This window comes from Stomoxys calcitrans, chromosome 3 (genome assembly GCF_963082655.1).
Source record: "Stomoxys calcitrans chromosome 3, idStoCalc2.1, whole genome shotgun sequence".
Taxonomy (NCBI): Eukaryota; Metazoa; Arthropoda; class Insecta; order Diptera; family Muscidae; genus Stomoxys; species Stomoxys calcitrans.
Window position 1 is genome coordinate 66,899,178 of NC_081554.1, and position 25,053 is coordinate 66,924,230.

General features: G+C 41.8%; 1 protein-coding gene and 1 long non-coding RNA gene across 4 annotated transcripts in view; one reads left to right on the top strand and one right to left on the bottom strand.

The window, feature by feature from the left end:
* LOC106083964 (uncharacterized) overlaps positions 1–25,053 on the top strand; it is a 285,492-nt gene that overhangs the window by 212,957 nt on the left and 47,482 nt on the right. Inside the window, exon 1 of one of the 3 annotated variants that reach the window (XM_013247306.2) lies at positions 9,627–9,661. The exons of the other annotated variants lie outside the window; for them this stretch is intronic. The gene's annotated coding sequence lies outside the window, so the exon portion shown is untranslated. Of the gene's footprint in view, positions 1–9,626; positions 9,662–25,053 lie in introns of those variants that run through there. 3 annotated transcript variants of the gene reach the window in all.
* LOC131995534 (uncharacterized) overlaps positions 1–25,053 on the bottom strand; it is a 154,539-nt gene that overhangs the window by 112,591 nt on the left and 16,895 nt on the right. The gene's annotated exons all lie outside the window — the stretch shown is intronic.

A 25,053-nucleotide genomic window follows, 5' to 3' on the forward strand; every position in this document is an offset into this window, starting at 1 on the left:
AAAATACTACGTGCAAAAATTCATTCAAATTGGATAAGAATTGCGCCCTCTAGAGGCTCAAGAAGTCAAGACCCAAGATCGGTTTATATGACAGCTATATAAGGTTATGGACCGATTTGAACCATACTTGGCACAGTTGTTGCATATCGTAACAAAACACGTCGTGCAAAATTTCATTCCAATCGGATAAGAATTGCGCACTCTAGAGGCTCAAGAAGTCAAGACCCCAGATCGGTGTATATGGCAGCTATATCAGGTTATAGACCGATTTGAACCATACTTGGCACAGTTGTTGGATGTCATAACAAAACACGTCGTGCAAAATTTCATCCCAATCGGATAAGAATTGCGCACTCTAGAGGCTCAAGAAGTCAAGACCCAAGATCGGTTTATATGGCAGCTATATCAAAACATGGACCGATATGGCCCATTTACAATACCAACCGACCTACACTAATAAGAAGTTTTTGTGCAAAATTTCAAGCGTCTAGCTTTACTCCTTCGGAAGTTAGCGTGCTTTCGACAGACAGACGGACGGACGGACAGACAGACGGACGGACATGGCTAGATCGACATAAAATTTCACGACGATCAAGAATATATATACTTTATGGGGTCTCAGACGAATATTTCGAGTAGTTACAATCAGAATGACGAAATTAGTATACCCCCCATCTTATTGTGGAGGGTATAAAAAAGTATATTTGATTAAAGTTCATTCAAAGTTTTATTAAAAATGCATTTACTTTCTTAAAAAAATTCGCAATTACTTTTTGGGCAACGCAATATATAGGTGCATATTTTATCCTATGTAATAGGTGTCGACTACGAAGGCAATTTATCTTACTTTCGCCCAGTATCTGCCTCGTTCTGTCCCGGTCTGGATCCCCCATAAGAGTTTTGCCATTCTTCCGAAATCCTCGTCATCCCAAAGTGTCACATCCTAGTCCAACGCCTATGTACTTAACAGAGAACAGCAGCAAGCGACATTGAAAATGAGCGCACGTTCGCGCATCCGTAAGTCTATGTCTGTGTGTCTACTCTAACTAACGTTGTTTTTATGTGGCATTCGATACAGACAATTGCTTTGGTCAAAGTGGCTATTAAGTGCCAAATTTTGGGTCACATGCAGTTCTCTGGCTCTTAATTCGTATCTCGTTGTTATAAACCTCTGGCTGTTCACTCTCTTATTTTCCCCTAGTTGACTTGAGGCCACCGTCTGCTCTCTGATTTTCCCCTTCCTGACTTGGGGCCACCGTAGCTCAGAGGGTAATATTTCCGCCTTTGACTCTGAGCGCCTGGACTCAAATCCCAGCGAGAACATCGAAAAATATTTTCAGCGATGGTCATCCCCTCCTCCAAAATTTGTATTCAATTTGGCTGAAATATTCCACGGTGTGTTTTGTAATGACTTCCAACAACCAGGTTAGGTTTAAGTGCCAGTCTGATGCCTTTTAGTTCCTACCGTTGAACCATGCAAATCGCTTTTTAAAAAGCCCAATAACTTGCGAATGTTTACAACCGCTAAATCAGACGGGTTCTCAAAGAAATGAGAACCTAAAGTGGATCTCCTTCTGACTGGCTGTGTGGGACACACACACAGCAGATGTTTTATAATCTCTTTTTCCTCGACGTATTCACAGCTTCGGCAAAAGTCGTTGCTGGCAACCTTTAGTCCGTCAGCATGTTTTCCGACCAGACAGTGACCTGGCATAACGGACACAATGACTTGAGACGTCTAATCTAGCCAGCGAAACGTAAGCAGCAGACCTCTTCAAGTCTAGATTAGGCCACATAAATTTGGAGTGTTTACAACCCGCAACCCCCCACAATCTGAAGAGCCATTAGGTATAGCATTAAATTCAGTGCATAGATGGTATCGTCCTCACTGCAGCTGTGATGCACAAACAAGCCAACCTTTGGATCCCTTTGAGTATTAGACGGAAGGTGGTCTTTTGGAGGCCACCGTAGCGCAGGGTTAGCATGTCCGCCTATGGCCCTGAACGCCAGGATTCGAATCCTGGCAAGACTATCAGAAAAAATGCGGTGGTGTTCCCTCCTAATGCTGGCGATATTTGTGAGGTTCTAAGCCATGTAAAAACTTCTCTGCAAAGTGGAGTCGCACTGCGGCACGACGTTCGGACTCGGCTATAAAATGCAGGCCGCTTATCATTTAGCTTAAACTTGAATCGGTCTGCACTCATTGATATAGGATACGTTTGCCCATATTCCTTGGTGGAATGTTCATTGGAAACAAATTTTGCATTTTGTCCTTTTGCAGCGTCGTCCACCAGATTACAACACCCTTCCTTACACTAACCAGTTCCTCCCCAAAGGAACCCATGGTATGACCAAGAGTGTCAAGAAGCTATTGAAGCCAAGAATGCGGCACACGGAGCATCACTGCAATCAGTAGCAACGCGACAGATGAAGGAGAAGTATCGGGAGAAAAAGAGAGAGGAGAAACGAATATTCTGTAGAAAGAAGAAAATGGAAAGACGTGCGCGTGAGCAAATTCCTATGTAAAGGAGTCGGAATGAAATCCGGAAATTCTACCAAAGAATGAACCATCAAACCGATTGTTTTGGTACAGGCACATCCTCCTGCAAAGACAAAGAAGGAAATCCGGTAACTGATACAGATAGTGTGCTGAGGATATGGAAAGAACATTTCACCAAGCTCCTAGTGTCCGATGATGGCGGTGAAGGTGATACCGCAGAACCAATCCGTGATGATGGTATATAATGTTTACCACCTCGTGAGAATGAGGTTCAAGTAGAAGTGACCCAACTAAGGAGCAACAAGTCAGCAGGAGCCGACGGGTTACCCGCTCAACTACTTAAGACTGGAGTCGACATGCTGATCAGGCGTATGCATTAGCTTGTCTGCGCAATCTGGCTAAAAGAACTCATAACCGATGATTGGAACCTCAGCATACTATGTTCACAAGAAAGGAGACAAGACAGAATGTGCCAACTACAGAGGAATAAGTCTCCTCCCAAGATACAAGATACTCTCGACTCGTAAAATCTGCTCGAGAAGATTATACGAGATGCAGATACGAATAGATGTGGCACACTAATCACCAGACAACAACTGCTACTCGCCTACGCCGACAACATCGATATCATGGGTCGGTCACCGGAAGCAGTAACACGATCAAACGATAAGCTGTTTCCTTGTCTGAAAATTCGTTTGGTATTCTTTGGTCCGGAGAGATTTTTTCCTATTCTTACTGAGGAACCCGTCCGTCACCGGAAGCAGTAATTGTAGCCTTTGAAAGAATCGAAAAAGAATCGTTGAAAATGGATGTGGCTGTAAATGGAGATAAAACGAAATGGATGGTATCAAGTCCCAAAACGCTCTGTACAACCGTCCAGATAAAGAAATTGGAGAAAGTTGGAAACCCGCAACTTTGAGATAGTCAGCAAATTCAGCAACCGAAATGAATGACACTAGTCTTGAGATAAAGCGAAGAATAATACTGGCAAACAGATGCTACTTTGGAAACAAGGCCACCTCTCGCCCGACAAGGATTACAATATACGAGACACTGATACTACCCCCTGTTGTTATATAGTTCTGAGGCATGGGTACTTGTGAAAGCAGACGAGGCAGTGCTTGAAGTGTTTGAGAAAAAGATTCTTCGTTAAATATATGGACCAGTTTGCGTTAACGGAGATTATAAGCGTCATACTAACCACGAGCTGTGTAAATTGTATAATGGCGATAGCATAGTTACACATATCAAAATACATCGGCTGCGTAGGCTGGGTCATGTTGGCAGAATGGATGAAGAAGCTCCAGCAAAGAAGTCTTTTCAAGGCAAACACGTTGGTACGCGCAAACCAGGACGAATAACAGCTGGGTGGATAGACCTCGAAACCTCGAAACTTGATGTCACAGATTTAAGAAGAAGCGCAGAAGATCGAGGCGCTTGGAACGCTCTTTTACGTTCGGCTAGTGGAACAAATGTTCTGTCATAGCCAATTAAAGTAAAGTAAGTTTATCTATAGAAATTTTTCCTAAGGACAAATTTTATTGAAATTTTGTCTTTAGAAAAAATTTCATTAAAATTTTGTTGTTAAAACAAAGTTTCATTGAAATTTAGTCTTTATGAAAACTTTCCTTAAAATTTTATCTTAAGGAAAATTTTATTAATTAAAAGAAAAAATCATTGCATTGAAATTTTGTCTTTAGAAAAAAAAATTTTGGGTTTGGGCCGGGTCTTGGTTACATCCCTGGTGGAGGGTATATAAGCTTCGGGCTAGCCGAGCTTAGCACATTATTACTTTTTATATAAAAGAAGCCTTCAAACAGTGTATTGGTTTGCCAGAGATCTAGGCATGCCAAGTAAAAATAGGTTCGGCCGTATCCTCAAGATTCCTGTTTTGTTCGTCAAAAGCCCCTGCATACTCTCCACCAGACAAGGTTCAGTGGCGGGAATCATGCTACGGTTTGATATCACCAACCCAGCTGTTGGGTCTTCGGACTCCATTCTTAGCCTATTTCCGGGCTCTAGATCTGCCAGTTCACTGGAAACGGATTATTAACCGCCTAGTGGATATTACTGTCGCAGTTATTCTTGAGAGATTTAAATTTTTTTCGGAAAATAACCACCTATTGCGAGTTTCAGAATGTTCTTGCAGAGCGACATAGCAAAACGTCCGCTCCGCTCAACGGTTCTAACGACCGAGTACAAGTCAAACGACCCAAGAACAATTTTGCTTAGAGAAGCCATCCCAAGATTTTGTGGATTTTGAACACAACTACATATACTGACGGAATATTGTTCCAAGGGAAGACGTCGTTTATTGATGAGATTTTGTGCTTAAGCTGTTTCTGGTTTGACTTTTTCTGCCACTCAGCTATTCGTACATATGCAAAATCTTCGTTTTGCAAATCAAAAGTTACTGCTAAGCATTTTACATTTTTGCTTCTACTGCCTTTATAACACAGATGTTGGTCATAACGATTAACAAAATCGAGTAAAAAGCACGTTTGGCGTAATTGTGTTATGCTAAATTAAACCCATTGCGTAGCAGATTTCAATTTGCTATCCTACAAAAGCAGTAATGGAAAATTCAAGTTGATTTTTTTCTTTGTTTTCTTTAACCCTATTTGGCATTATCGAAGATTTTCGTTCAAAATATCAACTCAACTTAAGACAAAAGTCTATTCAACTTTTATATTTGGCGATAATCACAAAGTCAATGATAATTATGAAAGAAAAACGTTTACTTTTTTTTTTCTTTTTTTTTAGGCCCAAAACAAAAACCCTTCTGTCGCCTGATGTTATGCCAGAAATTATGCTAAACTCTTTCGCACCATTTGAAGTAATTAACCCATTTCAATCATCTCCTTTTTTCGTTGATTGTTGCTGTTGTTGTTGCTAACACCTTAGAGCTAAGAGTAAGGAAACTTCTAATTTGTTTCGCGTGTAGCAATTTGTAGCTGTACCTTTCGTGTGCCCTCCTCTTAACACCTTTTTCAACCAAACTTTTGTTGTGTCAAAACATCGATCGAAAACAAAAATGGGAAAAAAGTGGAAAACTTGAGAAAAAAAAAACAAGTAAAAGCGTGCTAAGTTCGGCCGGGCCGAATCTTATATACCCTTCACCATGGATCGCATTTGTCGAGTTCTATGCGCAATATCTCATTTTAGAATGAGATACTGAATGTTGAATAATAACTGTTATGCTATTGGATCTATATCAAGTTATAGTCCAATTCGGACCATAAATGAATGCTGAACATTGTAGAAGTCATTGTGCGATATTTCAGTTCATTCGGATGAGAATTGCGTCTTGTAGAGGTTCAAGAAGCTTAATCGGGAGATCGGTTTATATGGGAGCTGTAGCAAGCTATTGATCGATTCAGACCATATTAGACGCGTATGTTAAAGGGCTTGAGGGAAGCCGTTGTACAAAATTTCTTCCAAATCGGATGAGAATTGCGCCCTCTGGAAGCTCAAAAAGTCAAGATCCCAGATCGGTTTATATGGCAGCTATATCAGGTTGTGGACCGAATTAAGCCATACTTGGCACAGTTGTTGGATATCATAACAAAATAAGTCGTGCAAAATTGCATTCCAAAGAAGAATTGCGCCCTCTAGAGACTCAAGAAGTCAAGACCTAAGATCGGTTTATATGGTAACGATATCAGGTTTTTGACCGATTTGAACCTAACTTTACGCAGTTGGTGGAAGTGGTAGCGGAACACGTCGTGCAAAATGGCTGCTAAATCAGGTTATAAACCGATAACTTCCACACTTGGCACAGTTGTCGGATATCATAACGAAATACGTCGTGCAAAATTCCATTCCAAACGGATAATATTTGCGCCCTCTAGAGACTCAAGAAGTCAAGACCCAAGTTCGGTTCATATGGCAGCTATATCTGGTTATAGACCGATTTAAACCATACTAGGCAAAGTTGTTGGAAGTGATATCAAACCACTACTTGCAAAATTTCAGACAAATCGGATAAGAATTGCGTCCTCTACAGGCTCAAGAAGTCAGCTATATCAGGTTGTGGACCGAATTAAACCATACTTCGCACAGTTATTGAATGTCATAACAAAATACGTCGTGCAAAATTTCAATTCAATTGGATAAGAATTGCGCCCTTTAGAGGCTTAAGAAGTCAAGATCCATGATCGGTATATATGACAGCTATACCAAATTATAAACCGATTTGAATCATACTTCGCACAGTTGTTGGATACCATAACAAAATATGTCGTGCGCAATTTCATTCCAAACGGATAAGAATTGCGCCCTCTAGTGGCTCAAGAAGTCAAGACCCAAGATCGGTTTATATGGCAGCTATATCAGATAATTGACCGACTTGAACCTTTTTTGGCACAGTTGTTGAAAGTCATAACAGAATACGTCGTGCAAAATTTCATACCTATCGGATAGGAATTGCGCCCCCTAGAGGCTCAAGAAGTCAAGACCCAAAATCGTTTTATATGGCAGCTATATCAAAACATGGACCGATATGGCCCATTTACAATTCCAACCGACCTACACTAATAAGAAGTATTTGTGCAAAATTTTTAGCGGCTAGCTTTACTCCTTCGAAAGTTAGCGTGCTTTCGAAAGATAGACGGAAGGACGGACGGACGGACAGACGGACGGACATGGCTACTTCGACTTAAAATGTCACGACGATCAAAAATATATATATTTTATATGGTCCTAGATGCATATTTCGAGGTGTTGCAAACAGAATGACGAAATTAGTATACCCCCATCCTATGGTGGAGGGTATAACAAGTAAAAAAGGAATTAAGTTCGGCTGGGCCGAACCTTGGATACCAACCATCTCGGGTGTATATGTAAACCCCCTTTCGCCACAATCTGGGAAAATTGGATAACTTATGCACCCAAATTCGGCACGGACATAGAGTGGTCCAATATATATAAGTCACTGTTGAATTTTGTATTTAAAATTTCTGCGAAATCGGATAAAAAATAAAGATTTTATGGGCTTCAGACCCTTTATAGAGAGATCTGTCTATATGATAGCTGTATCTAAATATAATCCGGTCTGAACCATATTTGGGTCAGATGTCGGGAGGCTTAAAACTACTCACTGTTTCAAATTGTTAGCGAAACCGGTTAAAAAAAGCTTTTATGGACTTCAGACCCTTTATCGGGAGATCGGTCTTTATGACAGCTATATCTAAATATAATCCGGTCTGAACCATATTTGGGTCAGATGTCGGGAGGCTTAACATTACTCACTGTTTCAAATTTTGAGCGAAATCGGTTAAAGAATAAAGCTTTTATGGGCTTCAGATCCTTTATCTGGAGATCGGTCTATGTGGCAGCTATATCTAAATATAGTCCGATCTGTACCATATATTTGTCGGATGTAGAGAAGCTTACAACTGCGCAGTATTCCAAATTTCAGCAAAATTGGATAAAAAATAAAGCTTTTATGGCTTTCAGACCCCTTATCGGAAGATCGGTTTATATGGCAGCTATAGTTAAATATAATCCGATCTGAACCATATTAAGTTCGGATATCGGAAGGCTTAAGGTAACCCATTATTTAAAATTTCACCGAAATCGGGCAATAAATATAGCTTTTATGGGCTTCAGACCCTTTATCGGGAGACCGGTCTATATAGTAGCTATATCAAAATATAATCCGATCTGAACCATATTTGAGTCAGTTGTCGGGAAGCCTGAAACTAAGCACTGTTTCAAATTTCAGCAAAATTGGATAAAAAATAAAGCTTTTATGGCCTTCAGACCCCTTATCGGGAGATCCGTCTATATGGCAGCTATATATAAATATAAACCGATCTGAACCATATTAAGTTCAGATATCAGGAGGCTTAAGGTAACCCATTATTTAAAATTTCAGCGAAATCGGGTAATAAATATAGCTTTTATGGGCTTCAGACCCCTTATCGGGAGATCGGTCTATATGGTAGCTATATCTTAATATAATCCGATCTGAACCATATTTGAGTCAGTTGTCGGGAAACCTTAAACTACTCACAGTTTAAATTTAAATTTAAACAAAATCGTATGAAAAATAAAGCTTTTATGGGCAGTAGACCCTTTATTGGAAAATCGGTCTATATAGCAGCTATATCCAAATATGGTCCGATTTGACCTGTTCAAGAACTTTACCAGCATCAAAAAATACGTATCTGTGCCAAATTTTGGCTCAATATCTCAATTTTTGAAGGCTCTAGAGTGATTACAACAGACGGACGGACGGACAGACGGACAGACACACGGACATCATTAAATCGTCTTAGGATTTTACGACGATTCGAAATATACATACTTTGTAGGGTCGGAAATTGATATTTGGATGTGTTGCAAACAGAATGACTAAATGAATATACCCCCTATCCTACGGTGGTGGTTATAACAAGAACCTCAAAAATTAAAAAAGAGCTGACATTTTCTGTTTTGTATTTCTTTCTTTCATTTTTGTGTTTTTGTACTTCAAAAGAAAAACACACACACACATCTTGAGTTTCTCATTAATGCTAAGACACAGCGTGGCCCAACACGTGCTCTGTGGGTACGTGAAATTTCGTACATGTACGTGGAGCCATTGTAAAGGTGTTCAACGATTTGCGTTTCCCTTGAAAGGCTAGAAAACCTGATGGTTATATGAATGTGGTGTCCTTGCCGGTGTGTGCGTGCGTATGGTATTTATATTTTTGTCACCGTTTCCTATTTCTCTTCCTTGTAGTCGTTAATGTTGTTATTATTTCGTGTTTTCTGTGCTTTTTCTCTTTTGTTTGCTCGAGTCTTGTTGTTTTCTTATGAAGCAGTTCTTTTGCAAGTTTTCATAGAGCATTTTGCTCTCTGACTTTTCGGCCAACAACAGCACCAAAGGAAGTTGTTTATCTAAAGCAGAGCTAAGTTACCTTTAAGGATGTTCGCTGCAAACATAAGAATGCTTATTTTATGGCTGCGAGAAAGGTGCATGTAAAATTTTCTTTTATACGTCTCTATTGAATTGGATGATATGTTGGAATTGTGCATGTGATATGTCTTACTTGGCCTGTATTTCCTAAAGTAATGTCCCGTTTTTTTTTCAGATTCGTCCACAATATACGGGAAGCAAGGACAAAAAAGGCTATAGACTATATAGACTCACTCAGAAGAGAACCCAAAAGAAAGGTTGGTACAACTCAGAAAGTATAAAACAATGCTACAATTATTTATTTACTGGTTGTTATTGCTTTGATGGCTAGTTTAATGTCCTTAAAGATATTTTCACTTGAAGTCCTTGCGTTAGTACCACAACACCTCAGGCATACAATGATCGCCCGGATCTCTGCAGTATCGTATTATGGTCAAGCAGTCTAAGATGGCTATACCAGAGACTATGCCGATGGCAGCAAGGCCTCGCACTCGACCTCAAGCGGCGTCTCAGGTATCCGATCGGAAACCTCTTCCATTCCTACCAGTTTTCCTATAGTTGCCTCGATTATTCCGCGCTGGTAAGACGTGCTCGTATTCTCTATCCATTCTACTATCGCCTTAAGTCTCATTTCCGCAATGGCTGCCTCACACTTAATCTGTATGTCTATGAGTCGAATATCTTCAATACTCTCCAGTGCCCTAGAGGGCATGGTCCTCATCGCTCCGCTTTTGCCAAGACAACATGGTCTCTGGACCGGATGTTGACCAAACTACTGAGGCGTAAGTAAGTATCCGTCTAATCACACTCTGTAGAGCCTGTGGACTATCCTCGGATTCGGGCCCCATTTCGAGCCTACGTCCCATTTCCATAGTGCCTAAGATCTGTGAGCCTTTACGGTATGCTCCTGAATATGATACTTCCAATTCAGTTTCCTGTCCAAGCTCGTGGTGGTGTGGAAAGGCGGTGCGTTAAATTGGTCCATCTTTGTCTTCTAGTGAACAAGCAGATTTCGGTCTTTTCTGGGTAAACATTGAGATTCCTAGGTCTAGCCCAGTCATTTCGGCCCATCTGCATTACTGGTTCGTATCCTTACCCCTAAGAAGTATTATAACATCTTCTGCATAGCAGACGGGTTCAAATCCCTCCTCAGTCAGCATCTGTAATAGGTTATTTATGGTGGTCACCTATAGGAGTGGTGATAAAATACTCCCCTGTGGCATGCCTTATGCCACTTTTTTCCTTATGATGATGTCAAGGGACACAAAATTTGCTCACCTGTTTATACAGTCTCTAAGGACCCGGTCCATCCATTCACAATGTCAATGCATACCGCCTGTGTGTACGTTTTGGCATCGAAGGATTCTTCTATTTTATGCACAACCTCGTGCAGGGCAGTCTCCACCGACCTTCTCTTGGTATAGGCATGCTGTTTGTATTTGAGCAGTTCGTTTGATGTCCTACTCTTTATCATGGTGTTAACGTTCAATGGTTTTGAGTAGAAAGGAAGTAAGGCTTAAAAGTCTGTAGGCCATTGGTATAACTTGCCTTGCCAGGCTTACGGAGTATATGCAAGTCCCAGGCACGCTGTAAAAATATTGGGCTTCTGTAGTAACACCGGAAATATTCCCTGAGGTTCGGCTATCTTAAATGGCTATCTTAAGCCTTCGATCAATCGCATTATTCCAACATTCCGGTATCTCCGTGAGTCCCGTCGTATCATGTGGAGATGCGTTTTTATCAAAAGCCTTAACATGTCCTCCATTGTCTCTGCTCTCACTTCCATGTCGTCTATTAACGTCTCAGTGTGGACATGGGTTTTTGAGAGAAACTTTTTTTTGAGAGAAACTTTTTCATCGTTAACGCTATCGATCTGTACGCAGGAAAGCTTCCAGGAGGCACGTTTCACCCCTCTGGTAATTTTTATGGTATTTCTTGAGCCGTGTGTAATACACATCCTCTACTCTGTTATTAAGTCTGATGATCTCATCTTCTGCCCCCTGTTCTTAAGACTGCATTGACTTTCCTATCACTGCACTGCCTGATGTCATCGTTGCCACTCCTAATCTTCCAAATCTTGCGAAAGTCGGTAATGGTTCCATCAGCGGGTCCCTGTTTGTAAGGCTGTATTGAGTTTCCCATCCCTTCTACTGTCTGATGTTTCAATACTAGGGTATTTTCCTATCTAAGTCTTCTTGGGAGTAGGTTATGGTCTAATTTTTGGCTCCCTGTTCATTAGGCTGCATTGAGACTCCTTTCGCTGCGCTGCCTGATGTTTCAATATTAGGATCTTTACCTATTCTAGTTTTCCAAATCTTGAAAATGTTGGTGATGGTCCCTATGGCGGGTCCCTATGTTGGGTCTCTCGCCCCTGCACTGTCTGATATTTTGGTGTTAGGATCTTTGCTTACCCTAGTCTTCCAAATATTGACAGAGTCGGTGATTGTCTGTTTGTTGGACGGTATTGAGTCACCAGTCACTTCACCGCCTGATATCTCAATATGAGAATTTTTGCCTATCCTAGTCTTCCCAATCTTGAAAAAGACAGCCTTGCTCCCGTAGTGCGCCATGCCTTTTGTCTTAGTCAAACTTGTCACAGAGACTTGATCAATGCCAACCACAAGGAGAGTTACTTCCTCCTTTTCCTCCCTGTGAAAGATCTCCCATTTCTCCACGGCCAACTCTTGGTTTTGCTACTTGCGTTCCGTCGCAAACTTACTGCCCCATCCCCTGATGAAAACTGTTGCCTTTGTGAGCTTGGGGATGTCCATCTTACTCACCAGGTCGAGCTTTATGCCCTCCCAGGGAGCGTGGATACCTACGACGATCAATCGACGACCGATCAATGCATTGCGCCGATGCAAAACACAGCGTAAAGATGTCGCCCCTATACTCGCAGCCCATTATTTGTATGGGTGGACCTTCTACAGAGTTCCACACATGTTTGAAAATCCGCTCCTTAACCAGATCCTCCACTTGGGACCGATGATCTTGTGGAAGCCTACCGGATACACTGCCGTTATTGATGACTGCATAAGTTAGCTCATTTCTGTTGTGCTTCCTTGCCACTCGGCCGTAAGAGGTCAGCTCCTTACCATTTTCAACGACCATCTTCCCCTACGTGATGGCTGTGGAGTCCTTTTGGAAGTCACAGTCCTTCATGAAGACTCGTGCGCTTCCTTCGTTCCGGTTCCGACTTTGCCTCCCTCCACAGGATCAATGCATTGCGCCGATGCAAAAAACACAGCGTAAAGATGTCGCCCCTATACTCACAGCCCATTATTTGTATGGGTGGACCTTCTACAGAGTTCCACACATGTTTGAAAATCCGCTCGTTAACCAGATCCTCCACTTGGGACCGATTATCTTGTGGAATCCTACCGGATACGCTGCCGTTATTGATGAGTGCAAATGTTAGCTCATCTCTGATGTACTTCCTTGCCACTCGGCCGTAAGAGGTCAGCTCCTTACCTTTTTCAACGATCATCTTCCCCTACGTGATGGCTGTGGTGTCCTTTTGGAAGTCACAGTCCTTCATGAAGACTCGTGCGCTTCCTTCGTTCCGGTTCCGGCTTTGCCTCCCTCCACAGGATCAATGCATTGCGCCGATGCAAAACACAGCGTAAAGATGTCGCCCCTATACTCGCAGCCCATTATTTGTATGGGTCGACCTTCTACAGAGTACCACACATGTTTGAAAATCCGCTCGTTAACCAGATCCTCCAATTGGGACCGATGATCTTGTGGAATCCTATCGGATGCACCGCTGATATTGATGACTGCATAAGTTAGCTCTTTTCTGTTGTGCTTCCTTGCCGCTCGGGCGTAAGAGGGCGGCTCCTTACCTTTTTCAAAGACAATCTACCCCTTACGTGATGGCTGTGGCGTCCTTTTGGAAGTCACAGTCCTCTATGAAGACTCAGAGGCCTTGCGCGCTTCCTTCGTTCCGGTTCCGACTTTGCCTCCCTCCACAGGACACTGTCTAGAGTCTCCATTGCGGGGGGGGATGGTCTGCTCTTCTCAGAGTACTTGAAACCGGGGAGCTTTTTTTCTTCTTTAGGATTTTAGGGGAGATCTGATTCTCTTGCCAGCTTCCGTCGAAGTTCTTGGGACGTCAGTTCCATTTCTTCCAGCATCCTACGCTTTTGCCTGATTGCGGTGCCTGTGCATACTCCTCTCTCTCTTTCGTCGTGTCCCGGGTTCTTTTCTCGGTCTTCTTCTGAGCGTAGCAAAGTAAACGCTCACTTTTGCCGTCAACACGCTGTCCTCACCTCTTGATTCGACTTCGATGACTGTTTCATTTCATTGGGTTGCCCAAAAAGTAATTGCGGATTTTTCATATAGTCGGCATTGAAAAATTTTTTCACAGCTTGTGACTCTGTAGTTTCATTCTTTCTTAGGGATAAACTTCCTTCATTTATTCAGAATTTCCATATTGAGCAAGCATATAAGTGGTATGGGAACTTTGTCATGTCTGTAGATTTGTTTTTGTAATTTGAAGCTCTTGCATGTACAGATGTACATGTGTGTAGGTAAATATTCAAATAATGTTAGAGTGTGGGTGAGGATGCGGGCACCCTTACAGGTTATGTTGACAATAAAATTAAATTCGTTTACTTTTACTGTTTATTGAAATAGAGGAAAGAATACCTTTCAAAGTGCCTTTAAATGTGTAAATAAAAATTTATTTTTATTGTCCAATTTAAGGATTTGGAAAAGAGAAGACAAAAGAGAGCCAAGAATATATAAGAAAAACTTTTGTGATTTTATTTGAGTGTATTTGGTATACTATCTCTGTAGCAGAGTACATATAGCATTTTGATTCTATCATCAATAGCTTATTGATAGGAGTAATACAGCCAAATTAGAAGCAAACCCTACCTTTATCACAAAGTCGTAGCACACGCAAGCTTAATATGTTTGTTCTATTACAGGTTGATTAATAGGCATCTATGATTCATATGAATTTCTTGCCTTGACAACTGTATGCCTATTGCGAGTATAGGTAAGAGTGTCCCAAAAGGCAAAACGTATTTTTTTAATGGCATGCCCTCCATTTTTTAATTTTGATTCCATTAAGCAAACTATGAAATATTATGGCGATCGTTTAACGATAACCCGTGCCGCCACGAGGTCCAAAGTTGGAGGTGGTGCGTTCTAAGGAATCTAGTTAACTATTTTAGGTCCAAGCTTGAAATTGGTAAACTACAATAAGTATACATTCATATGAAACTAGCCCGGCCCACTCTTCTGCGCCTACATTAGCACCACGCGAAAAAGAATTTTTTTACTTACTACCATATGCATCGCCTCAGTGCAATTTGTTTATCTTCTACCTTTTGGGGAGGTTTTGGACTTGGAATGGCTCCCTAGATACTTGGACCCAATTTTAAATATCCTATTCGTACTCTACTCTTCAATACCTTTCATTTGAGTACCATATTGTCCCGATCGGTCCACTTTTAATTTTGGGCGGTATTATTGTGCGGTTTTGGGCGGCGCCCTTGGTACTTTGATTAAATTTTTGACATCATATTCGTATTCTACTCCCGAATACCTTTCATTTGAGTCCCATATTGTCCCGATCCTTCCACTTTGATTTTGGGCGGTACTTTTGCAACGGTTTTGAGCTTGGGACTTGGATCTAGATACTTAGATCCACTTTTTAATATCATATTCATACTCTACTCCCGAATACCTTTCATTGGATTCCTATATTGTCCCGATCGGTCTACTTTTTATATTGGGCGGTACTCTTGGGGCGACGGCCTAGGTACTTTAATTTTTGACACCATTTCGTATTCTACTCCCTTAAACCTTCCATTTGAGCCCCATATTGTCCTGATCGGTCCCTTTTGATTTTTGACACTATATTTGGGGCGGATTTGGGCTTGAGATGGCTAGGCTCCCTAGGTACTTGGACCCTATTGTAAATGTCATATTCACAATCTATTCTCAAATACCTTTCATTTGAGTGCCATATTGTTCCAATCGGTAAATATGTCCTGCTGGGGGCTTTTGGGGGGTGGGGAGACCCCTCAGACACCAAGGAGTATATTTTTATGTCAAATGTGTACTCTATTCTAATAAAATACCTTTCATTTGATACCCATATCGCCCTCAAACAAAAATTTTCCTGTTGGGTGGTGTTTTTGGGGGTGGGAAACCCCCCGACTCTGAAGGTACCATTTTCAAACCAAGTTCGTACTCTACTATTAAATACTTTTCATTTGATACCCATATTGCCCCAATCGGTAAACATGTCCGTTCGGGTGGGTTTTGGGATGGGGCGTCCCCCCTGGTTATTTCACCCCAAAATTTTATACCAATTACACGTTTTTGGTGTACAATAAGGCGGTAGGCAAAACTTCGCTTATATCTCCGAGATCTGTCGTTTTTGAAAATGAGTGTAAGGGGGAGGGTTGAAAATGGGTGTAAGGGGGAGGTCTACAATACCCAGAATAGAAATTTACTGATATTTATAATCTAAACTTCTAGGTCTCATGGGTGTATCTTGACTTCGAAAATAGTCCACATTATTGGCAAACAAAACTTGCTAAAACTTTTCGGTTGAATGCAGTGCATAATTCAAACCAGTACGGAAAAGCAAAAGTTGGGCGGTGGCGACTGTATAATACCCTACACCTACCCTATAAGTGCAATGTGAGAGCTATATCCAATTCTGAACCAATTTGTATGGACCTTGACGGTTGTTTTCAGATGGGTTAATAAACAATCCGTTTCAAATTTGCATGACAGCATTATTGCAAATTAGCCAAAATCTGACGAAGATATACTTGGGACCTATATCCAAATCTGAACCGATTTTGAACAAACTTCTCAGTGGTAGTCGTCGAGGAAAGCGTTGTACAAAATTTTGGCAAAATTGGTTAATAAATGCGCTTGCAGTTGCTCTTGGAGTGAAAATCGGGCGCAGTTACGTCTAAATCTGAACCGATTTCTATGAAATTCACCAGTAATACTAAGAGCCCTAAGAAATTTCTTCCTTCCAAGTTTTGAGGGAATCGGTTAACAAATTAGCACGTTATTGCAATATTTCTCAATATCGGTCAAATATATATATATATATATGGGAGCTATATCTAAATCTGAACCGATTTAAAGTAAACTTCTCTTCTTCTTGTGCGTTGTAAAAAATGTTGGCATTATTGGTCCATAAATGTTTACCCTACTTCCATATACCCTTCATTTGAATATCGTATTGCTATTATTGGGCAACATATCAACTTAGGTATAAGGCAGACTCTCAGCCACTTGTTAAATGTTTGAGTGTTACGTTCGTACTCTTCTCCTAAAACCCTTTCATGTATACCCCGATTTTTTAAATCGGCAACATGACCTCTCGAGCAAGTGTGGAAGCCATTGAGATAGTTGGCCCAAAACTTCGACGTCAAATTCGAACTCTCTTTTCAAATACCTTGAATTTTAGTTCCATATTGTTATAGTAAGACATGTAGTCCGTTGGTGCATTTTGGGAAGGGTTAGGTAAGGTAAGAATGGTAGTCCCTTACAGACTCACTTAGACAATTTTAAATCCATTGTGATACAACAGTTGCGACAGAACAAGGCTTCTAGCGGGAATCGTACCCACGACCCCTGCACTGGTAATCCCAGCACGCTACCAACTCAGCTACCGGGGCGCCTAAGTCAAAACAAAACACGCCATGCAAATTGTCAGCCAAATAGGATAAGAATTGCGCCCTTTTGAGGCTCAAGACGTCAAGACCCCTGATCGGTTTATATGACAGCTATATCAGGTTATAGACTGATTTCAACCACAGTTAGCACAGTTCTTGAAAACCATGAAAAAGAACACCTTGTGCAAAATTTCAGCCAAATCGTATAAGAATTGCGCACTCTAGTGGCTCAAGAAGTCAAGATCCAAGATCAGTTTATATTACAGCTATATCAAAACATGGTCCAATATGACCCATTTGCAATCCCAACCGACCTACACAGGTGAGAAGTATACGTGCAAAATTTCAAGCGGCTAGCTTTACTCCTTTGAAATTTAGCGTGCTTTCGACAGACAGACGGACGAACGGACATGGCTAGATGGAGTTAAAATTAGATGCATATTTCTAGGAGTTACAAACAGAATGATGAAATTAGTATACCCCCATCCTATGGTGGAGGGTATACAAAATCAAAGGTAAGTGGCAGCACTCCTCATAGCCGCAGTGGCTGCCCTACACTTAATCTGTGTGTCCAAGTGTCGGACATCTAGAATTGTTGCCACTGTCCTAATAGGCGTGGTATTCGGCGCCCCGCCTATGGCAATACAACAAGTTTCTTGATCCTGTTGTATTATCCTTACGTTGCGCTTTGTCTCCATCGCAGTCCAACAAACTACTGAGGCGTAAGTAAGTTTTGGTCTAATCTTGCTTCTATTAGAGCCAGTGGACTATTCATGGATTCAGCCTCCATTTTGAGCCTACGGCCCATCTACATAGCGCCCAGCATCTATGAGCCCTCTGGTTACGCTGACGAATGTTACACTCACAGTTCAGTTTCCTATCCAAGATCATTACTAGGTATTTGACCTTGTATTGAGGATAAGTGGTGCGTCAAATTGGCCCATCTTCGTCTTCCTTGCGAACCGACAGGTTTAAATCGTCTTTGGGTTAACATTGAGACCTCTAGGTCTAGCCCAGTCGTATGCTATCTCCAAGTCCCTTTCGGCCTTTCTGCATAACAGATTCGGATCTCTACCCCTTACAAGCAGCGCAACATCTTTTATCAGCATCATTAACATTCCACCAAGGAACAGGGGCAAACTTCTCACATATCAATGAATGCAGACCGATTCAGGTTTAAGCTCAATGATAAGGGGCCTCCTTTTTATAACCGAGTCCGAACGGCGTGCCGCTGTGCGACACCTCTTTGGAGAGAAGTTTTACATGGTATAGTACCTCACAAATATTGCCAGCATTAGAAGGGGGAAAACCATCGCTGAAAATGTTATGATGGTCTCGCCAGGATTTAAACCCAGGCGTTCAGGGTCATAGGCGGACGTGCTAACCTCTGCGCTACGGTGGCCTCCTGCTCCATCTTGGTCACCCGGTGGTTATAAAATGTCCGCCTGTGGTTTGCCTCAAATTAGTGTGTTGCTGCTCACATTGTATGTCAACTACAACCTGAGCCTATGTGTACGTCTTTACATCGATTTCTTGTTTTTTTTAAAGTTTTCTATAACTCAATCTTGGCAAATATTTCTAAAAAAAATTGTCACACAAACACCACTTAGTTATCTGCTTTAGCCATCTTTGTTGCAGTTAACATTTCATTTAAGGAATAATAAGTAGCATTTCGCAGACAATTATAAAAATTTAATTATTAAAATATCCCTTAACTATTTATTCTACCATGTGTGGCATTAATTCTGCACCACCGTTCCATGCTTGCTTCCAACATGACAACACTTTTATTTCTTTGTGTTTTTGCCACATCCTTGGTTAGCTGCGGCTGCTACCATAAAAAAATCCATGTTTACAATTATTACCATGCCTTGCTGCTGTGTGTACCCTACATGCATATGTGAGAGTTTACACTGCAAATAACAGAAAACTAAACATTTCATACAAAGGCAAATATACAGTTAACCCCAAATCCCATCTTGCCATTTACTCCCAGAAGTGTAACGAATCGAAAAGTAGCATGGAAAGCATAACAACAATGTACCAATTCCCTCAGACAAACATTTGCGTTTGAACACACTGGGTGAAACTGGAGCTTCAAACAATGGCGGAAAAAAGGATTCATTTAATTTTAGTATTTTCCTTACATATTTTGCATTTGTCTGTGTGGAACATTTGCAATTGGTTGTATGAAGACGAGGTTTTTTAGTTCATTTTAATATACACTCAGAGAAAAGTTAATAGGTACAGGTGAAATTACTTTACTACCATCGTAATAGGTGTGGAGTGAGTTGGGGTTGTTCGAAACCAAGCAACGGTTCTGATTGGTTTTGACTTTGAAAAAATCCAAGCTTATCTTGGACTTTCTTCATCTCTAATGTGGACACAAAACTCCCCACAGTGCCACCTGGGTAGCTACTTTTAACATCCGTTAAAGCTAGTGAGCTACAATGTGCCACGAGTTCGCCTATAGAACGATAACAAGTAAGAGTGTGCTAAGTTCGGCCGGATCTTGGGAACCCATGGTGTGTTCCCATGGAACAAGGATAATCGAAAGTCGGACTTATATGGGAGCTCTACCAGATTATAAACTATTTGGACCATACTTGGCACAGTTGTTGGAGTCATAACAGAACGCCGCATGCAAACTTTCAGCCAAATCGGACAAAAATTGCGGCTTGTAAGGAATGAAGGAGTCAAATCGGCATATCGGTTTATATGGAAGCTATACCAGGTCACAGACCGATTTGGACTTTACTGAACATGTTGACTACATGCAATGTTTCAGTCACATCAGAGAAAAATTGCGACTTGTAAGGGCTCAAGAAGTTGCGGCTTTCAGGGGCTCAAGAAGTCACCTCGGGAGATCGGTTTATACGGGAGCTATATAAGGTTATAGACCGATTTGGATCGTACTTGGTACAGTTGATGGAAGTCATATCAGAACACTACAAGCAAAGTTTCAACCAAATCGGACAAAAATTGCGGCTTCCAGAGGCTCAAGAAGTCAAATCGGGAAATCTGTTTACATGGGAGCAATATCAGGTTATAGACCGATTCGGACCGTACTCGGCACAGTTGTTGAAAGTCATAACAGAATACCACATGCAAAATTTCAGCCAAATCGGACACAAATTGCGGCTTGTAAGGGCTCAAGAAGTCAAATCGGGAGATCGGTTTATATGGGAGCTATATCAGGTTCTTGATCGATTTGGACCGTACTTGACACGGATGAAAATTGCGGCTTCCAGGGGCTCAAGAAGTCAAATCGGGAGATCGGTTTATATGGGAGCTATACCAGGTTATAGACCGATTTGGACTTTACTTTAGTACAGTCATATCAGAACACTACATGCAAAGTTTCAGCCAAATCGGACCCAAATTGCGGCTTGTAAGGGCTCAAGAAGTCAATTCGGGAGATCGGTTTATATGGGAGCTATATCAGTTTATAGACCGATTTGGATCGTACTTGGCACAATTATTGAAAGTCATAGCAAAATACTATGTGCAAAATTTAAGCTAAATCGGATGGAAATTGTGGCTTCCGGGGACTCAAGAAGTCAACTCGGGAGATCGGTTTATATGGGAGCTATATCAGGTTATAGACAGATTTGAATCGTACTTGGTACAGTTGTTGGAAGTCATATCAGAACATTACATGCAAAGTTTCAGCCAAATCAGACAAAAATTGCGGCTTGTAAGGTCTGAGGAAGTTGCGGCTTGCAGAGGCTCAAGAAGTCAACTCGGGAGATCGGTTTATATGGGAGCTATATCAGGTTAAAGACCGATTTGGATCGTACTTGGCACATTTATTGAAAGTCATAGCAGAATACCATGTGCAAAATTTCAGACAAATCGAAGGGAAATTGTGGCTTCCAGGGACTCAAGGAATCAAATCGGGAAATCGGTTTATATGAGAGCTATATCAGGTTATAGACCAATTTTGACCGTACTATGCACAGTTGCTGAAAGACATAACAAAACACTGTGTGCAAAATTTCAGCTAAATCGGGCAAAAATTTCCCATCCAGGCGCTCAAGAAGTCAAATCGGGAAATCGGTTAATATGAGAGCTATATCCAAATCTGAACGGATATGACCCATTTGCAATCCTCAAAGACCTACATTAATAGTTTGTATCTGTGCAAAATTTTAAGCGGCTAGCTTTACGCGTTCGAGCGCTATCGTGATTTTGACAGACTAACCGACGGACAGACATGGCTAGATCGACTCAGAATGTCAAGACGATCAAGAATAGGTATACTTTATGGGGTCTTAGATCAAAATTTCGAAGTGTTACAAACAGAATGACTAGATTAGTATACCCCCATCCTATGGTGGTGGGTATAAAATGAAATTGTGGCGTTGGGTTGGTAACCCAACAACCGGAAAATTTGAAGAGGTTTCTTTAAAAAAACGAAAAAGAAAAAAAAAGGATCCACCCATGTTGCCGGCTCCTGCAAACGTTTTAATGACCACGATTTCCGTATCTGCACCTGGAATGTCCGCAGTGTGCAATGTACGCACTGTGTCGGTTATATTGGAGAAGTACAAGTCAGACATTACTGCCATACTGGAAGTGCGGTGGCTCGAGAAGGGCTTCACAACAACACCAAGTGGTGACGCCATGAGACAAGGCATAAATTTAGCTTTAGATTTGTGGTTAGTCGGAGAATGAAACACCTTGCCTTCAGGTTTACTCCAGTGAGTGAAAGGCTAGCCACAATCCGCATTAAGGCCAAATTCTTCAACATAAGCCTTATTTGGGCCCATGCCACGTTCGCCGCGTTCAAAAAACATGGTAGTTAGCAGCACCAGATTTAAAAATAAAAAAAATTACAATGCGACATAGCTGTCACCCGATCAAAACACCAACCGGATTATACCCAAGGCAACCGGTTATTCGTACCGGATTGACACGATGGAGTCCTTCATCGGCAAGGGCTTCGACCTCAGTGTACAAAACACTGCTACAACAACACCAACAAAGATCGATACGTGGAGCTAACATAGATTCGGATCATTACCTCGTTGCAGCAAAGATTCGGGCCCGTTTGAGTATGGCGAGGAAAGTACGATCTGACACTGCACGGAAGCTGGACATTGAAAAGCTACAAACACAACAGCTGGCAACGGCATACTCCACTCGATTGACCCAACTGCTTGATGAAAGCACTCATTGTCCCGATGATATAACGGCGCCGTGGCAATCCATTGCCCACTCCATGGAAAATGCAGCGAAATCTGTACTTGGGTACCGGAAGCCTCCCCAAAAGACACCCATGGTACAACCAAGAGTGTTGAGATGCTACTGAAGCCAAGAATGCGGCATACAGAGCAACTCTGCAATCAGTAGCAACGCGACAGATGATGATTAGGTATCGGTAGATGAGGAGAGAGGGGAAACGTCTATTCCACAGAAAGAAAACGGAAATGGAAAGAAGTGAGTGTGAGCGAATTCAGATGTACAGGAGTCAGAATGAAGTCCGGAAATTCTGCCAAGGGCTTAAAAATCAAACCGAAGGCTTTGGTGCAGGCACTTCCTCCTGTAGAGACAAAGAAGGAAATCTGATGACTGACACAGAAAGCGTACTGAGGATATGGAAAGAACATTTTACCCAAATGCTAGTGTCCGACGATGGCGGCGAAGAGGATACCGCAGAACCAATCCCTGATGATGGTATAGAATGCTAACCTCTTAGTCAGAATGAGGTCCAGTAGCTGTAATCAGACTGAAGAACAACAAGACAGCAGGAACCGACGGGTTGTCTGCTGAATTATTTTAGACCAAAGGCGACACGCTGTACGCATCAGCTTGTCTGCGCAATCTGGCTAGAAAAACGCATACACGATAATTAGAGCCTCAGCACACTATGTCACCTACACAAGAAAGGAGACAAGACGGAATGTGCCAACTACAGAGGAATAAGTCTCCGCTACCCCTTCCAAAATTTTCAGAAACGCCATATCTCGAAGATGGGTATTGCGATTTAAACGAAATTTTGTGTGCTCTCAAATAGTGCCCAAAAAAATTAAATTTGGTATGGGGTACATAGGGGGGGCCGCCCCACCCTAAAACCTACCAAACATATATTTAGACCAATCACGACAATATGGGACTCAAATGGAAGGTATTTAGGATAAGAATACGTATCGTAGCGCAGAGGTTAGCATGTCCGTCTATGACGCTGAAAGCCTGGGTTTAAATCCTGGCGAGACCATCAGAAAAAATTTTCAGCGGTGGTTTTTCCCCTCCTAATGCTGGCAACATTTGTGAGGTACTATGCCATATAAAACTTCTCTCCAAAGGGGTGTCGCACTGCGGCACGCCGTTCGGACTCGCCTATAAAAAGGAGGACCCTTATCATTGAGCCTAAACTTAAATCGGACTGCACTCATTGATATGTGAGAAGTTTGCCCCTGTTCCTTAGTGGAATGTTCATGGGCAATATTTGCATTTTGCATACGTATCGGATATTCAATTGTCGGACCAAGAGTTAGGGGGACCACCCCAACCCCGAAAACACCCCTAAATCGGACATATTTACCGACCATGGCAATATGGGACTCAAATGAAAGGTATTTACGAGTAGAATACGAATCTTTTATCCAAATGTGGGACCAAGTTTTTGGAGGTCCCACCCTTCCCCAAAACACCACCCACACATGACTTATTTACTGACCATGAGAATATGGGGCTTAAGTAAAAGGTATTTGAGTGTAGAATACGAATCTGATATCCAAATATGGAACCAAGAGCTTGGGGAGCCGTCTCTCCCCAAAAACATCCCCCAAAGGAGACAAATTTACGACCATAGCAATATGGGGCTCAAATTCAAAGTATTTGAGAGTAAAGCGCGAATCTGAAAAAGTGTTTATGGGCCATCCCATCTCCATAACACCACCCGAATAGGAAGTATTTGCTGACCATTGCAATATGAGGCTCAAATAGGAGGTATTTTAGAGTAGAACACGAATCTGATATATATTTTCAAAGCCAAGTCACTGAGTGGCCGCCGCATTTCCCAAAACGACCCCCGTCCAACCGGTCATGTTTGCCGACTATGGAAAAATGAAGGGTATTTGGGAGTAGACCATTAATCTGATATCAACATTAGGGACCAACTGTCTAGGGGACGTCCCACCACCATAACAACCCCCAATTAGGACATATTTGCTCACCAAGACAATTTAGGTCTTCAGGACAGTGGAGCTCGATATTCATAGTTTTTAGGGCCCAAACCGAACATATTTGCTGTCGTTTTTCAATAAAGAGTTTAATTGAATGGTATTTGAGATTAGAAAACGAGGCGCTTGGGGCGCTATTCTATGTCGGCTCATGGGACAAATTTTCTTTAATAGCCAATTAATGTAAGTAATAGGTGTGGTGACTAGAGTTATCCATAGGCTAGAGGTTTTGGAGTTGTCTTACACGGGGCTACAGAATTTCGATTCTAAATTCAACACTTCCTTAGACTTACCAATTTTGAGGAAAATCATATACTTTGGCACATAACTCCAATATTTGCAAATGCATATTTCCCCTGTACATTCCATTAAGGATCAAGGGCAAACTTCTCACATATCAATGGGTGCTGTCCAATTCAAGTTTTAAGCTCAATGATATGGCCGAGTGCGAACAGGTGGCATGACATCTCTTAATGGAGAAGTTTCAACACGACGTAGTACCTCACCAATGTCGCCAGCATCGCAAATGGAAATTTGCCCACGAACATTCCACTAAGGAACTGGGGAAACTTGTCACATATCACTGAGCGCAGTCCGATTCACGTTTTAAGCTCAATGATAAGGGACCTTCTTTTTATAGCCGAGTCCGAACGGCGTGTCGCAGTATGACACCTCTTTCGGGAGAAGCTTTAACATGGCATAGTACCTCACAAACGTCGTCAGCATTAGGAGGGGATAACCACCGCTGAAAATATTTTTCTGACTTTCTCGCCAGGATTCAAACCCAGGGGTTCAGCGTCATAG